General features: G+C 42.6%; 1 protein-coding gene across 4 annotated transcripts in view; it reads right to left on the bottom strand.

The window, feature by feature from the left end:
• The window catches only part of TENM2 (teneurin transmembrane protein 2), a 1,161,672-nt gene that overhangs the window by 264,305 nt on the left and 881,413 nt on the right, over positions 1–15,954 (bottom strand). The gene's annotated exons all lie outside the window — the stretch shown is intronic.

Raw genomic sequence — 15,954 nt, forward strand, 5'->3', positions numbered from 1 at the left:
AAAATAAATATATATGAGCTTGTGCGCATACATACATATGTTTATATACATGTATGTGTATATGTGCAAAATATATATACACACATGCATTTTTTTTTAAACGAGAGTCAACAAAGCACACCTGTGAGCCCGCTCAGATCAGCAGGTTGCCAACTTCTCTCCTCTGGGAGATGAACCCTGAGGACTCAATCTTTGGAGAAAGTCAGGACAGATGTTTTCAAACCATGACCCTTACTCCAAATTGCGTTTTTTTAAATGCTAAAATCTTCTCTCCTTGCAGGAAAAAAACGAACAAAGGAGAACTCTTCCTCTATAAATATCCCCTTGTGAATATCACTATCTATGACGACTCCACACAAGGTTTTCCTAGCAACAGATTCTCAATCTATGAAATGAAATATTGTAAGCACAATGAAAATGAAAGTAGTTCACTATGCCATGTAAGCCTATAATTTCGTTTTAATGGATGCTGAAACATGACTTTTAATTTGTGTCCTTTGAGAAAGTTTATTTTTTGAAGCTTCCAGGCAGGGTTGGCAGCTCACCGGGTGACTGCTGAGCCTAGTCATTTTGGCCCCTGCCAACTTTTAAAATCCTCAGCCCCTGCTGTCCTGGCTTTAAGAAGTTGGCTCAAGTCATTTATACAAGCAATTTGACACAAATTTCAACTACTTGTCTCCTTATGTGGCCGAGGCTACATCCCCAAAAGGTGTAATCTACATTCTGGGGTTCCCGTGAGGGCTGCAGAAACATTCCGAGGGAAAGACAACATGGCAAGAAGATACTAGGGTTGGAGAGCATCACGACCAACAAAAACAAGAAGGAAAAATACAGAGGAAATGAATTCTTTGAAGTTTGCATCTCCGGGCTGAAATTACTTGGGATTTTTATTTTTATTTTTTTTAATGTTCAGAAAAGGACAGCTAAAACCAAAACCCAGTGTGAAATGCCACTGTACAGTGGTGTAGATTTTAAATCGTGTCCTCTAAATGAACCTGTAATTCCTATTTTACATTATGCATCAGTGACATTTTAAATATATCTTTGGGGGAGTTTCATAACTGTAGCAGGCTATTATATTTTCTGGCATTGTTGTCTGTCTAGTAATGTATTATTACATAGTTATTTAGCATTTGTCTGTCTCATATTAGTGGAAAGAGGTGGGAAGGGGGGTGAAATGATGTAATAATGAACCTTCAGAGATGCTATCCAAGCCCCTTGCACACAGTTAATGAATTCTCATGCCTTTCTTTCCCCCCTTAACGCCCATCCAAGTGGTGTCATTATTCCCTATTAGTTAGGTAATTATGAGACTTGCCTTGAAAAGACGAGGTGAGTCAGTACACAAGTGAGAACCTGCCCTCCCCAGCCCCAAGCCCTAACTTTCCATCTCCCTCTGCCCCTCTGCCCGGGCCCCCCACCCTCAGCTCTCCAGACCACACATGCGAAGCACTTAATTCCCTAAATGAGATACCAGATCCTCCTGCTTCCTGCCTGTTCACCCTGAGCTAAGTTCTCCTTGCCGACTCCAGCTTGTGTGGCCCTGCCCTGTCCATCTGTGTCACGCGTGGGCAGAATTCCTGCGGTTGCCTATGTGCTCATGGTATGCAGGAGTGCTCCTCAGGGGGACTGGAAGCACTGATGTGGGTGTTATGTGGTATGTTCCAAATAAAATGGACCGTGAGTTTTCCAAAGAGAGGTCAAGTTCTGTCTCCATTTCTCCCGAAGAGAAGGCCTAGAGCTTCCTGGGGGAAATGGAAGAGTTGGGGAAGATGGAAGAATACTAAAGTTTCCACTCACTCTGTTCTACTATAAAGTAACATGCTATTTAGCTGCAAATAAATCAAATTATCGATAGTAACAAAAACAAAAATTATCCAGCATCCTCAGTATTGGAAGACATTCTCCTCATTACTGTTGCTCATTTCCACTGTGGCATTGATCATATTTGCTCATTTATCTATCTATCCAACAGTCATATTTTTCAATGAGGAGCAGGAAATAGAAGGAAACACAATTACCATAGAGAGAGAAGTGATACCACTGGTGTGTATATGAAGTGATGTGGCAACATCTTGCAGGGGCATGTAGCTGGAGGGTAGGAGAAGAAAATCTAAAGAACCAGGTTCAAGGATTGAGTCTGCCACTTTCTAGTAATGTGAACCTGGGCACGCTACCTCATTTCTTTAATTCTCAGCTTACTCATCTGCCAAATGGTGAGAACAGCAGTAACTACCCGCTAAGGTTGCTGTGAAAGTTAGAGAGGAAGGGTGAATGTAAAGTGCTAAACATGCTACCTGATGGCTGGCAAGTTCCCAAACACTATGTGCACAGAATACTGTTCGCTTGGTTCACAGATAGAAGGATGGGTAAGACATAATTGCAACTCTCAAGGAGCCCAGATTTATGTGGGGGAAATAAATCTAGACTTCATCTATCTAGGCAGAAGTCACAGACTGACAATCCTCCAGCTGAATAGTATCAAAAATTTGAAGATTTTGTACAGTGTTTCAGATTCCTGACCTCTCTTGAAAGCAAATAAAAGAATGGAGTCTGTATCCCTACACGACGACTTGGTAGAGACGAATGCTGTTGGGTAGTTTCTCTGGTCTGCCATCAACCCTAACAATCTCTGTTCTCTTAACCTTGCTGGATGTAAGCATTTATGTTACTGACTCCCTGTGTTACATTTTGGACTCCTAGCTTAACTCAGGGTACCCTGGTATTCAGTGTGGGTAATGAATCTCCGTCATGAAACACCCCTTCTGCACTGATGATCTCAAACCCATTTTGCATTTATCAGTTTTCATTACAATCATCCAATGTACTTGCTGGGTGGGAAGGTTTTCTATTTCAAAAATGCAAACAATGGCTGACAACATGCCTTCCTGCTTTCCAAAAAGCCAAAATACATGAAAAGCCCTTTTCCAAAGCAACTGAGTCTTCAATCTACTGTGAAACAGAAATGAATAACTCAGCTTGATGAAAGAACCCTAACGTCCACTCTTAAGTTTCACACATACACTAGGTTTAATTAATGTGCACATTATGAACAGCACTTCTATTACATAAATATGAAATCACATAATAATGCAATTTAACCACAAATAACTATGCAATATAAATGCTTATACAGTATCAACCTAATATGCTATTAGTAGGCAAAAGGCAACTGTCATTAAAATATTGGTGCTGATGTATTATATTGCCCCTGATTTACCTTGAGCTGAAAACCTGGAATTTATTTTTAGGTACCGTGTGGCTTTTAGTTGTAGGAAAAAGGAGCTGTTTTATGATTTTTTTTTACTAAAAGCTAGGGAAGGTATAGGTAAGGCTCCTAGAACAGGTAGGTGAATTTACAGAGAAGGTGCTCCCTGTATGTTTAAAAACTAAGTACTTGAGTGAGCTCTACTATTGTCCTGCTGCAGGACAGTCCCTGCTTCTGTGTCTCTAGATGTTCTGTAGGATAGTTGTTTCCAGCTGACTTTGACAGGGATGCCATTCACATATTCTGTCCTTCCTAAATGCCTATTGGTTGACAGTGGAAACTTAAGAAAAACAAAACAGTGGGCTGGGCGTGGTGGCTCAAGCCTGTAATCCTAGCACTCTGGGAGGTTGAGGCAGGAGAGGATCACTTAAGCTCAGGAGATGGAGACCAATCTGAGCAAGAGCGAGACCCCGTCTCTACTGAAAATAGGAAAATTAGCCGGGCATGGTAGCACATGCCTGTAGTCCCAGCTACTGAGGAGGCTGAGGCAGGAGGATTGCTTGAGCCCAGGAGTTTGAGGTTGCTGTGAGCTCTGATGACACCATCGCACTCTAGCCCAGGTGACACAGTGAGACTCTGTCTCAAAAACAACTAAAAAAACCGACAAAAACCAAACAAACAAAAAAAACCAGTGCTTCTTTGTTGAGTAACCATAGCAATTCCAACTAAGTTCGATGTGGTAACTGCAAAACCCTGGAGTATCAACTCTTGCATTGACTACATTAGAGTTGCTCAGACAGCATGTGGAGACAACCGATCCCCACATTTTAAATAACATATAGAGAAAGAATTTTGAGGGGAGCTAAGGAAGTAAATTGTTAACAATTGGGTATTGCGGTTGCAGTCTGCCTAAATAAACAGCTGGAGGAGGCATTTTGGTTGGGTCTACTCTTGCCAAGGGTGGGGGGATTGTTGGGGTGGGAGAGGAGACACACTAAGACAGCCTTGTCTTGTGCTGTAGTCTTCACCAGTTTTTCCTGGTGATTAAAAATGATGACACAATGTATGAAAGAAAAAAATAAAAGTAGGGGCCTGCCTAACTGCTAATAAATCACTCATTCCTGGAGACGGCATGCCAATTTTTGGTCCTTAAAAATATCACCCCCTCAGACCCCAAGATGATAAATTGACCACAAACACCCTGCCGCCTTCTACCCAACCACCTCTTTGGAGCAAGTTACATCTTGATGGCAATTTAAAGATCCTGAAAGTGGGGATGGTGGAGTCTCTGGTTGATGAAAACTGGCACCAGGTCACCCTGTTCAAATTTGACCTTGAATGAGAACGAGGAAGAATTAGGGATGAGGATTTTCAAGAATAACAGCCACTGGTTAGAATTATGGAGGACAGAGTCTGTTGCAGATGGCCACGCTGGTGGCTGGCTTTGAACCCTTGCCTGGCCACTTACCAGATGTGTGACCACTGGAAAGCTACATATCTATTTTTTCTTCTGTGTCTGTTTCTTCATCTGCAAAGTGGGTATAGTAATTGTACTTCTCACATATGGTTGTTCAGAGAATTAAATGAGAATATATCTATAAGGAGTCTAACACAATTCTTGGCACACAGCAAACTATTAACAAATATTATTATGATGTGTTATTATTTGGTGTAATTAATCAGACTGATAATAGTAGCCACAGCAGTTATGACTTTGAGGACAATGATGAGTACTTCCTGGGGTGCGGTGGGCCCCAGTGTCCCTATCTGTCGCGCCCGCCTCGCCAGCAAGGAAGACGCGGCAACAGGAGTTCTTCTACAGTGCTTTATTGGGGATCCCTCTAAGCTTCAAGATGCGGAAGACCCTGAGCACAAGCTTTCACACAGTAATATACCCTCAGGGAAACAGGAAGTAACAGAGATAGGTCAAAGTCAATCACAAGCGGTCACCAATAGGCCGAGTCAGAAAACCTCATATGCATACTTATGTAACAGACCTACAGATGTACTACGCATGCGCCACACTTGTTTACCTCAGCCAAGCCACCGGAAATCGGCGCCATCTTGTAATGGCGTCCGCGCTCCCCACACCTATCGATTTGAGATATTAATAGCAGTTCATGGAGGGACATATCCAGGCAAAATTACCAACCTCAGACCCCCACCACCTTCCAATTCCGCCTGCACAAGGGCAGAAGTGACTAAGTGACACGGCCAGGGGCATTCATACAGGCAGTCTCAAGAGCATCTAAGAGCTCACAAAAGTGAAACTCGGAATTCAGAACTGTTCCATTTCCATAAACAAAATGATCGATGTTGATGAAAACCAAACAATAATACTGACCGTGAGTTCAGTTCTCCCTGTGTCTCTGCAACTGTATGAAGTGCTTTACATAAGTGGTCTTGCTGTGTTCCCACTCCCTCCTATTGGGTAGGCCACTTCTCAGGCCCATTTCCCAGGTCCAGCAAGTGAGGTTCAGAGAAGTAAGGAACCAAAGGCCACACAGTTGAGCAGGTGGTAGAGCAGGTACTGGCTCCCAGGGTGTCTTCCCTTCCCAGCCATATTCAAAGGAACCCCAGGCCAGAACACACACAGGGAGGGAACAGGCCTGCTGCCCTGCCAGATAGACACCTAGCAGATGCAGAGGAAAACTGGCTGGACTCATTTCTTTGCATGTTTGCTTAAATGGCAGAAATGAATCTTGTGAGAAATTGGAGGGAATCGCCTGCCCTAAAGCTCTGCGCAGCCTCATGATGCTGCTTGGATCAGGAGAAATAGGCCAGAACAGCAAACTGCAGTGCAATCTCTTTCCCGTGCCTGCCCCAAAGGCCCTCCCCAAACTTCCCCCCTCTGTGCTGCATCCCTGGCTCCTGTAATTTTGTATTTAACCAGTGGCGTGAGGGATGAGTAGCAGTTAGGTCTGTCGGGGCAGGACCAAGGGCACACTCCGTCCCAGCTTGTCTTGTCCTGCTCTGACCAGAGGTACTTTGCCAACAGCCCGGGGATGGAGGGATGGAGGGAATGGGTCCAAATCCAGCCTCCTTTCATGTTTAAAAAGATTTTCTCTAAGTATGGGGCACTGTGGACACTGAGCTTGCTCCCTCCTTCCTTGCTTTAACATTTACTGAATGATTTGTTACCTAAAGAATGGACTTTCATTTTTTGTTACTGACCCATATGGTATTGCTGTCTCTGCAGGGCAGTTGACCTGTCTGCAGTACTGCTTGGATCGGCCGCTGTGGGAGCAGGCTGCAGCTGCGGTCTCTCTCCACATCTCAGAGTGGAGGAGAAAGAAGGAGGAAGAATGAAGCCGTGAGCCGAGTTACGTCCTCTGTCTCAGCCCCCAGCGCTCGGCTCCAGCTCTGGCCTGTGCTTCCGGGCCTGGTTTGCACAGTCCTGTTTGGGGGGGGGGCCTGTCCTCGATAGAAGAGCCCCACTCAGCCTAAACAGAGGGCCAGAGAAGGAAAGGGCTGTGCTCACCCGTAAGGGATGATTTCTAGTTCTCCTGCTTACGCAAAATATATGACCTCAGAGAAAGACATTCCAGTGCATTTGCAATGACACACAGATTGTTCCTAAGGAACAGTCATTTGCAGGCTTAGAAACCAAAGTTTCGTCAGCTCTACCAACACTCAGAAAGAACTAGCGTTTGGAGGAACATCCATAGATCATCTAAGAACAATAGCTCCCATTTAATAAGCACATGATAAGCGCTCTACATATTTCATCTTATTTAAAACTTTCAATAACCTTCAACATAGATATTGTTCTCCATTTTAAAGACGACGAGGAAACTGAGGTGTAGAGAAGTTAAGCGACACAAGTCTCCCTCTAATTTCGTATCTAACTGTAATACATCTGTGCCCCTCCAGGTGCTTGCTTTGCTCATTGCGTGCATCTCTTTTGTAACCCTCGGCACGTGGTTTATGTTAGTTTTGGACTCTCCCGTTCTCTCCACTAGATCATGAGCTCCTCCAGTGAAAAGAGCCCGTCTTTCCTGTTTTTACCTCCCAGCAATAGGCAGTAGCACCTAGGAGAGAACCAGTGCTGAATGAATGAATGAGTGGACAATTCATGTCCCTGGGGGGTTGTATTTGGAGAGTCTCAGTGGAGAAGGATCAGAGCCGATTTCTGCCTCTGTCCTTTGAGTGATCCGGCTGACTGCCGGAATCGATGACGGGCCCTCCTCTAATTCCCTAATTCTTATTGCCCTCAGAGAGTCCACTGGCAGGTAGACAGCCAGATACAGCGGGAAGGTGACTTTGAACCCTGTTGTCTCTGCTTGTTTTTTGGTTGTTTGTTCCTGGCTCTGCCTTACCATCTCTTGTTCTTCTTCTTGTTCTTAAATAAGTTTTTTTTTTTTTGAGATATAATAAAATTCAGCTTTTTAAAGTATACATTTCAGTATTTCCTTAGTATCTAATTTTAGGACATTTTCATCACCCCCAAAGGAAACGCCGTACCCATGAGCAGTCGCTCCCCAGTCTCTCGCCCCCTGCCCCCCCAGCCTCTGGCAAATGCTAAACTACTTTCTGTTCCTATGGATTTGCCTATTTGGGACATTTCATCGAAATGGTAATTCTCTCTGCTTTTTTTATAACATGACATCTGTCTGTCGCACGGCTCCATTGGATCCAATCAAAGTTAGCTCTCAGATGGGGCACACTTCATGCCACTTAAAAATATCTTTTCCTGGCAACCTGAAGCAGGTGCTCCACAGGCACTTTGTTGGCTGGGGTCCTGCTGCTGTTGATAATTTGCAGATGGAGGTTGTTAGATGATGAAATTTGAGAGCAAGTTGGATACATGAGGGTCCGAGGGGGAGCCTGGAATTTGTTCTAGCGGTTCAGGTATGGCTATAATCAGAGCCGAGGGCCCTTTCTGCTTGGCTAAAACCCAGCTGGGCACAGGCAAGAACTCTGCTGGGGAAGGGGAAAGAAGAAGGGGACTCTTGAATTGCGTGCGAAATCAGAAGCTGCCCTTGGGTTAAGAGCTTAATAGCGATTGTGGGTCTGGGACCATCTCACCCAAACAGGACAACTTCTTACACATGAAGGGTCAGAAAGGGATTTTAATCATAGGTGCCACATCATTTTACCGTGCCGCTATATTCATTCTTTGCTTTCCTAAATCATCAGGAAAGTATTTCTTGAGATCAATGTCAACTCTATTAGCTACTTTCTAAGTGACAAAGACAAGAAAAAAAAAAAGACCACTTGAAATACTTGAGACGAACCCTTCTAAAGAGAAGATATTATTGCAAAGTTACATCTGAGCAGTGCCTATCTGAGCATTTCAATAAATCTACATTACCCTAGGTATTTTGACATCCTCTGGGAGAGGAAAGCCTATCAGTAGAAAGTAATGATTTTGAGTTTTTCAATTGCCCTAAGGATCTTGACAATACTATTAAGACCCATGCGCTCCCTGTCGAGAAGTTTAGGAGTGAAATTATTAATACGCCCAGACGTTATGTTGATTGTTGTGCTGCAGCAGAAAATACTCTCTCTGTTATTTGAGCTGCATTATCACTTTCCCAAGCAGAGAATTGCATCAAAAATTTAAACTCCTCTCATTCCAGCTCATCACATAGCTTTTCAAGGTCTTATTATAAAATAGGCTGGGTGAAATTTGGATATTTCCCTGCCCATGAAAGATAATATGTTTTTCAAAGACCAGACTATGTTTTTTTTTGAAGAAGAAGAAAAGAAAAAAACCTCACAGTGGAATTCTCTTCCATCAAGATGCCATTTTTTTAGGTCTTTTACTAGGCTTTCCTTGGGTGTATTTCATTCTTTTTCTTTTCTTTTCTTTTTCTGAGATGTTCATAATGCTTTCCTCCGAACATAAGAAGAGGATCAAAACAAAAAGAAAATACGATTTTGATTTCAGGTTGAACCTCTGTTGAACAGAATGACGAGAACACACTCTGATCTACACCATTCATTAATACCAAGTGTGACCGAAGCACACCAGTTAAATGGCAAGGATATGAGAAAGGTTCCCAGAGCATTTTCACTTCAAAGCTCGGCAGAATTATTTACTATCTGGGTGACCTTTTCCCAAAATCTCTCCTGGTACATGCCTTATAGGGCAAGGGAACAAAGGTTTCTCCATACTATATAAACAGAAGTCAGCTGAATGTCAGACCTTGAAGTGCATCTGGCTTCGGGTCAAGTGACAGCTGATGTAATGGGATGTATAGGACACTTTGCTGGAGAGATCTTCAGAATCCCCTTTCTGCCTTTGGAACGAACACACACACACACACACAAGCAAGTAATTACCCAAGAAAAACAAATATCCACTGCCCAGGGTTACATGGCTCAAGTATTGTCAGAAAGAGCACCCTTCGGGTTTTCTTCAAAATTGTTTATTGGCCTCTTTCAAACTTGTATGGGGTTGTTGTTATCTCCCAGTTAAAGTAGATCAGACCTCTCCCGGTGCTCATGGCCCTTCCTACCAGGTAGCATGGACCATGCATAGAAGCTCCCAGCTGCTGAGGGGAAGATGAGAACCACCCACCACCCACACACACTGAAGACCCTCAGCATGCAAACAACTTCCAGAAAAGACTGGCACCAATGGGAGGCCAGTGTGCTCTGCAGCTCTCAGCTTTGTGGTGGGAGGAGGAGTCAATGCCATTAAAACCCCTGGCTCCCACTGTGCTTCACTGGGAACAAAGGTTTCCTCCTAGCCAGGGTTCATGTTGCCATTTTTTAGGTCTCTTTTGGTCTTTAAGACATTGATTCTCTCCAGTTTTGCCTGGGGGACCTTCTGGACTTACGCAACCAAAGTTTCCAGATAGTTGACCTCTGTATCCTCTCTTTCCTCCTCCATAAAAGGAGTTCATACTTGGTAAACAGAGTTAAACGAGAGAGTTAAATGTAATGCATTTAACATAAACAATGCATTACAAATAAGAAGTACCCAGGAAATGTCAGTATTAATATTTTGTCTGAATAGGCTAATTCTTTTTTTGAGGTGGTAGAGAGAGGGGTGACACAGACTCTGGGATTCCAAGATTATTATAATATTTTGATGACTTGAAAAACTTTCTGTTGCCAGATACCTTTAAGGTAAATACAACCATTAAGAATCAGGGTTTCTTTTTCCTACTAATGAGTTACAGTAGCTCTAGGTCTTACAGAATCCCACAGTAATCAGAACACTTATTTTTCACATTTGCAGCTTCATTAAAATAAAACCATCTGATGATGGACAATTTGAAGTGCCTTGGAGGAGCTTTTATTCCTATGATAGATTCTTTTATTAATCAGCACAACGAATGCCTAGGTTTTCTTGAGAACTGGCAGTCCTCTTTAGCAGGAGACCCCATTTTGCTTGAAAATCCTATGATAAAAATCAAGGTTTTAAAGTTTCTTTGGCTCATTTCTGAGCCATGCAGGTTGCTCTATCATTACAATCCACCGTTGCCACTGGTGAACAAAACTCCGACATCCCGAGTTGTTCATCACAGTTACATGGTTTAAGTCATGAATTAGCAATTTGTTTCTCAGGGCTTCTTGGGTTACTGAAACATTCCAGTATTTATCATCTAAAATGGGATCATTCTTAATCCCATAATGCAGAGAAGGAGCCATCTCTCACGTGAAATAATCAGATTTGGTGGAGAAAACAATTTCCATTTCTAACACTGCCTATCTGACACTTCAACAGTGTGGTCTAGGAAGCTTTCTCGATAAGATGATCTTTGATCAGAGACCTGAAGGAAATAGGGAGAGAGCCATTCTAATGTCTGAGGGAACAATGTTTTAGGCAGAAGGCAAAGCAACAACAGAGGCATTTTAAATCTGGGAGGTGTGTAAGGATTCCCCAGAATATCCACCAAGGTTTGTCTATTCCATTCAGCTTCCAGCCTAATTCTTGAAGAAAATACTGAAGTAAATAAGAAAGGCCCTGACATGGATCCTCACTGGCCTGTGCCTGATGTGGGAACCATCGAAGGAGGCTTCTGCCTCAGGCCCTTTGCACGTGCTATACCCTTGGCCTGGGGATACAGGTCATTGAGTAGCTTACTCCTCCAATATCTGCAGGTCTCAGCTCAAAAGTCATGTTCTAAGACATGCCTTCCAAGACAACTCCAGCTATCTTATCCTCCTTACTTTGCTTTCTTTTTTTTTTCTAAAGCACCTATTAGTATCCTTTTTTTTTTAATTGTCTATCTTTCTGCACTCTATAGTAAGCATCTTAAAGGCAAAGATGATATTTTATGTTATTCTCCTCTGAATCCCTGGCTCCTGGAACACTTGGTAGACACAATAAAATGGGTTTTGATTTAATTAATTAAGTATACATTGTCAAGTAGGGCAACAACAAAGAAGTTGGAAGGATATTCCAAATTCCAACAGAAATGAAAGTATCTCAAAGAGGCTGTTGGATGGTCTCACTGGAGACAAATCTCAAAAGCTTGAGCTCAACAAAATTTCAAGGAAAAAATTATCGTGGGCTTCCTTGCCAAAACACAGCTCTATCTCATGCAAACCACAGCAATTTTTTCTGTTCCTGAAGCAACCCAAACATAACAAATGCCTTGCAAGCAGAAATCCCCATGGAACGAATGGGGGCAGAGGCCTCCCACACACCCCAAGTGGGAATATACACATTTCACTTCCAAACTCTGACTAACTGGATCTCCTGTGGCTCCTTCTGCCACTGAAAATGTTCACTTTTCATCATGAATTCATTGTATTAAAGAATCTTTGCTAAAGGCCTCTGACTCACCTCAGCAGGGCGAACCCCGATTCATCTAGGTAGTTGGTGATACAAAAAGCAATTGAATGTGGCAAAGAAAAAGGATGGTGTTGCTAAGAGTTTGCAAATCAAAAACAAGATACAGGGAATGCTACCTCCTTCAGGAAAACTTTTCAGAGTGGTGCAGATGAAATCCCATGGCTTCCTCAACCCTGTGTTGATGACAGTAAGACATTTTATGATTGTTCTCTTCTAGGTCTAACATTGGAGCTGATATTGACACATTATGTACTGAATGACTCTATTTGGTCATATTTAGCCCACTAAATCTTCATAAAGCCTCTCTGGCATTTACATGGTATATAATTGGAGAGTTTTCATTCTGTGGTTTCTTTCTGTACAGAGCCTAGCAACGTCATGTTCAAGTAGCCACTTGATAAAGTCTTTTATATCCTCTGAGAGAAATCTAAAGAAATGACAGGTCTTTCCATAAGCTTTCTTTTGCCTTCTCTCCAATTACATTCCTTACACAGGAGCAGTGACACATGGGCTAAGCTCATTTATGGCAAACCATTTTCAGTCACTTATTTGTTCGTTTATTCCATCATTCATGTCTTCATTTGTTCACGTGTTCCCTCGGGCTGCAATCAATTACTGAGTACCTACCCTGGGTCTGAGAGCTTTTGGAGGCACAGAGTCCCCGGCCCGGAGGAAGGTAAAGAGACATGTCCTATGCTGACCTTTTGGGTAAGCTACAAAATTACACCTTAACTCTTTTTTTAAATTTCTTGTGGTGGTTGCCCACCAAAATGCTTTACTTTTCCATCTATGTTTTTATTCATGTATCAGCTTATGTCTGAAAATTTTGTAAAGGCCATTATGACATATTGCTCTGAAAAAAATTCATATATGCATATCATTAAACTATACAGGAACGCCTTCCTCCTCTCCTCACCCCAGTCTTATCTCTTAAGGCTAACTTACTATTCTGTTGGGTCTACATTCATGCATGTCCCAATGTACAAGGTTTTTGCTAGCATACCATTTAAAGGATGCTCCATAGCACACAGAGAAATTCACAAGAATGTTAATTATTACCTGTGGAGAGAAACTATAACATTTTGATCCATTTGTGCTTTCAACTGAACATGGTATTTATCAACTGTCTTTTATGTTTAATTCTAGATAATAGAGCACGGCAAATTGGAGTCTTCGATGAAGCACAAGGAATACATGTGCTATATTGCTTTCTTTGCCAAGTTCAGGGTCAGAAACCCTGCCCTGGGTTCTGAATTGCTGAGTGGAGTCTATGCTGGGGAACAGTAGGAGCCATGTGACCTTCGGGCTGGCTACTCTTTGCACACATAAAGTGGAGCAAGACAGCTGGATTTACGAAGGGAAAATGGAAGTGGGGGGTGTAAGGAGGTTTCACCACCTGGGTTCCTCCACTTGTCCAGTCCCCATCTATCTGCACATCTTTGAGTACGCTGAGAACCCTCATGCCGATTCCACGGACAACACAGATACCTTTCACTTAGGTGTTTTTCTAATTAAAACACACGCAGTCTAACTCAAAGAAGAAACCATAAACAGAATTAAGAAAAGCCAGCAAATACACTTTGTGCTTCTTTTTAAAAAAAGAGTTAACTGGCTGAAAACGTGAGCACTGTTTCATTAAGGAACAAAAAAAGTAATGACATAAAATGAAACCGGAGTAGCACGTGGAAAAACAGAATCATGCTGGAAACACACGTTTCACTTTTGACAGACGTGAAAGCCATCTGAAACACCATGATGGGAACTTTCACGCATTGCTCGTGGGGATGCAAAATGATACAGCCACCCTGGAAAATGGTTTGCCAATTTCCCACGATGTTACCCTTACCACAGTGCTTAATAATCCCAATCCTAGGTATTTACCCTAGAAAAATGAAAACTTAATGCTCATCCAAAAAACTGCACATGAAAATTTATAGACACTCTCTTCATAGTCTCTAAAACGTGAACACAACCAGATGTCCTACAAGTGAAGGAATAAACAAAGTAATTCATACCAGGGAACACTATGCAGCAATGTTGATTGATACATGCACCCACTTGGGTGCATCTCAAAGGCTCCATGCTAAACCACAGAAATTAGTTTCAAAGGTTACATACTATGTAATTCCACTTTTATATGACATTCTCAAAAAGACAAAACTGTAATGACTGGGAACAGATCAGTGAATAAGAGGTGTTGAGTCTGGGGAAGTGTGTGACTACAAAAGATGACACAAGGGAAGTTTTTGGGGTGAAAGGGCAGTTCTGTGTCCCTATATAGTTGTGGTGGTTCCAGAAATCTATACATGTGTTAAAACTTATAGAACTGGACACGCCAAAGCCAATTTTACTGTATGTTAATTTTAAAAATATAATAAAACATTACATTAAATACCATGATGAATGCTAAAAATAAGACAGAATTATTTGGGTCTATGGAGAAAAGTCTTGCTTCAGAGCAGGAACAATTTCAGGCAGAGAAGTTGAGGCTATTCTCTGAAAAACAAGGGAGCAAATCAACCTGAAAACTTGAAAATACATTTCTAACATATTTGTCACATCCTTAAAAAAAAAGCACGCCGGAAAACAAAAACAGAATCGACATCTGTGTAAAAGTCCTCTTGGTGTATCGCTAATAGTTTTTGCATTTGAATTCATTTACATTTATTGTTTGCTAAAGCTCCTGTGTCTATTGCAGGCTGTTGAAGAAACTCCACTGTGTAAAAAGGAGAAAGAATGCCTTTGCTGCACGAAGTAGTCGCTTCTCTACTGACACTGAGCACAATCTATAACCTTGTTGAAACATTAACTGTACTACATTATTCATCACAATAAGATTATTAGTTGATGAGAAACAAATTACAGAGCTTCACAACCTGCTCTACTTCTTGACTGCATACAAGGCGATTTTTCATGAATGGAAATTGCTACCCAGGAGGAGAAACTTGTTTGTCTTAGGAAATTTCCAACAGTTAGAAAAGGGTCAATTCTGAGAACGCAAAAGTGCAAAATGATAAAAGAAGGAAAAAAAGTTTAAAAATTATTTCAAAAGAAGCCCAGGAGCTCAGCAACATAGGTAGAGCTACAGAACACGAGCTGGGAGCAATGGAGAAAATCAGACCTGCTTTGTTTAGCGTGATGATGGTACGGCTCTGCGTGTTGCCATGGATTTATTGGGAAAACACCTTTAGGAATGTAGGGAATGCCAAACACAGAAAATGCTGGCAATTTATGTAGATGTTGAGAATGACTTGGTCTGTGTTAGTCCCTGTGTCGTGAATGCCAGCAACTAGCAAACGCTGCCTGAGATCCTCCCGGAATACTTTCCTGGACCACTCTCTTTTCCTGCCGGCGGAACTGACTCTCTCCTTCACGACTTCCAGGAACCACGTACAGATGCTATTTTCCCACCCACCACTCTCATTCGTTACTGTCCTTATCCTCTTGCATGAGGGACTGAGCCCCAAGTCCAGGGTCTCAACTTGGGGTTGGGGGGTAGCAATAACTCCTTGATAGATCACGGTTTCCAATAGCAACAGCTTAACCTGGGGAAACAGGTGTGGTGTAATTAGCATAGCTCTCTGCACGGCTCCGGCACCTGTGACCCACATCGGCCCTGTCCATCAGAGCCCGTGGGGATCCTGAATGACGGGGCTGGGAGCTCACAGAAAGGAGAGGGCTGTACAGAAAATGACACTGCCTGGGCTCACAATAGGGACTTTGGCTCACAAGGGCTAATCCCAGGAAACAGACCAGGGCAAATGTGAGAAGTGCGAGGATTCTAGCCAGGGTACCCTAGGTGCTGACAATTTAGGAAGCTCCATTGCACTCGCAGCTCCTCATCCCTCCTCAGTTTCCCTCTCAGTGTGGGGAGCAGTGCATGTCCTGCTGTCTTCCATCTTTTCCACTCCTGCCCTGACTCTGTCCTTATCCCTTACTTGTTCTGACCTTTCCCGTAAACACTCCTGAGGACACAACTAAAATGCCATCT

Source organism: Lemur catta, chromosome 5 (assembly GCF_020740605.2).
Source record: "Lemur catta isolate mLemCat1 chromosome 5, mLemCat1.pri, whole genome shotgun sequence".
NCBI classification, from domain to species: domain Eukaryota; kingdom Metazoa; phylum Chordata; class Mammalia; order Primates; family Lemuridae; genus Lemur; species Lemur catta.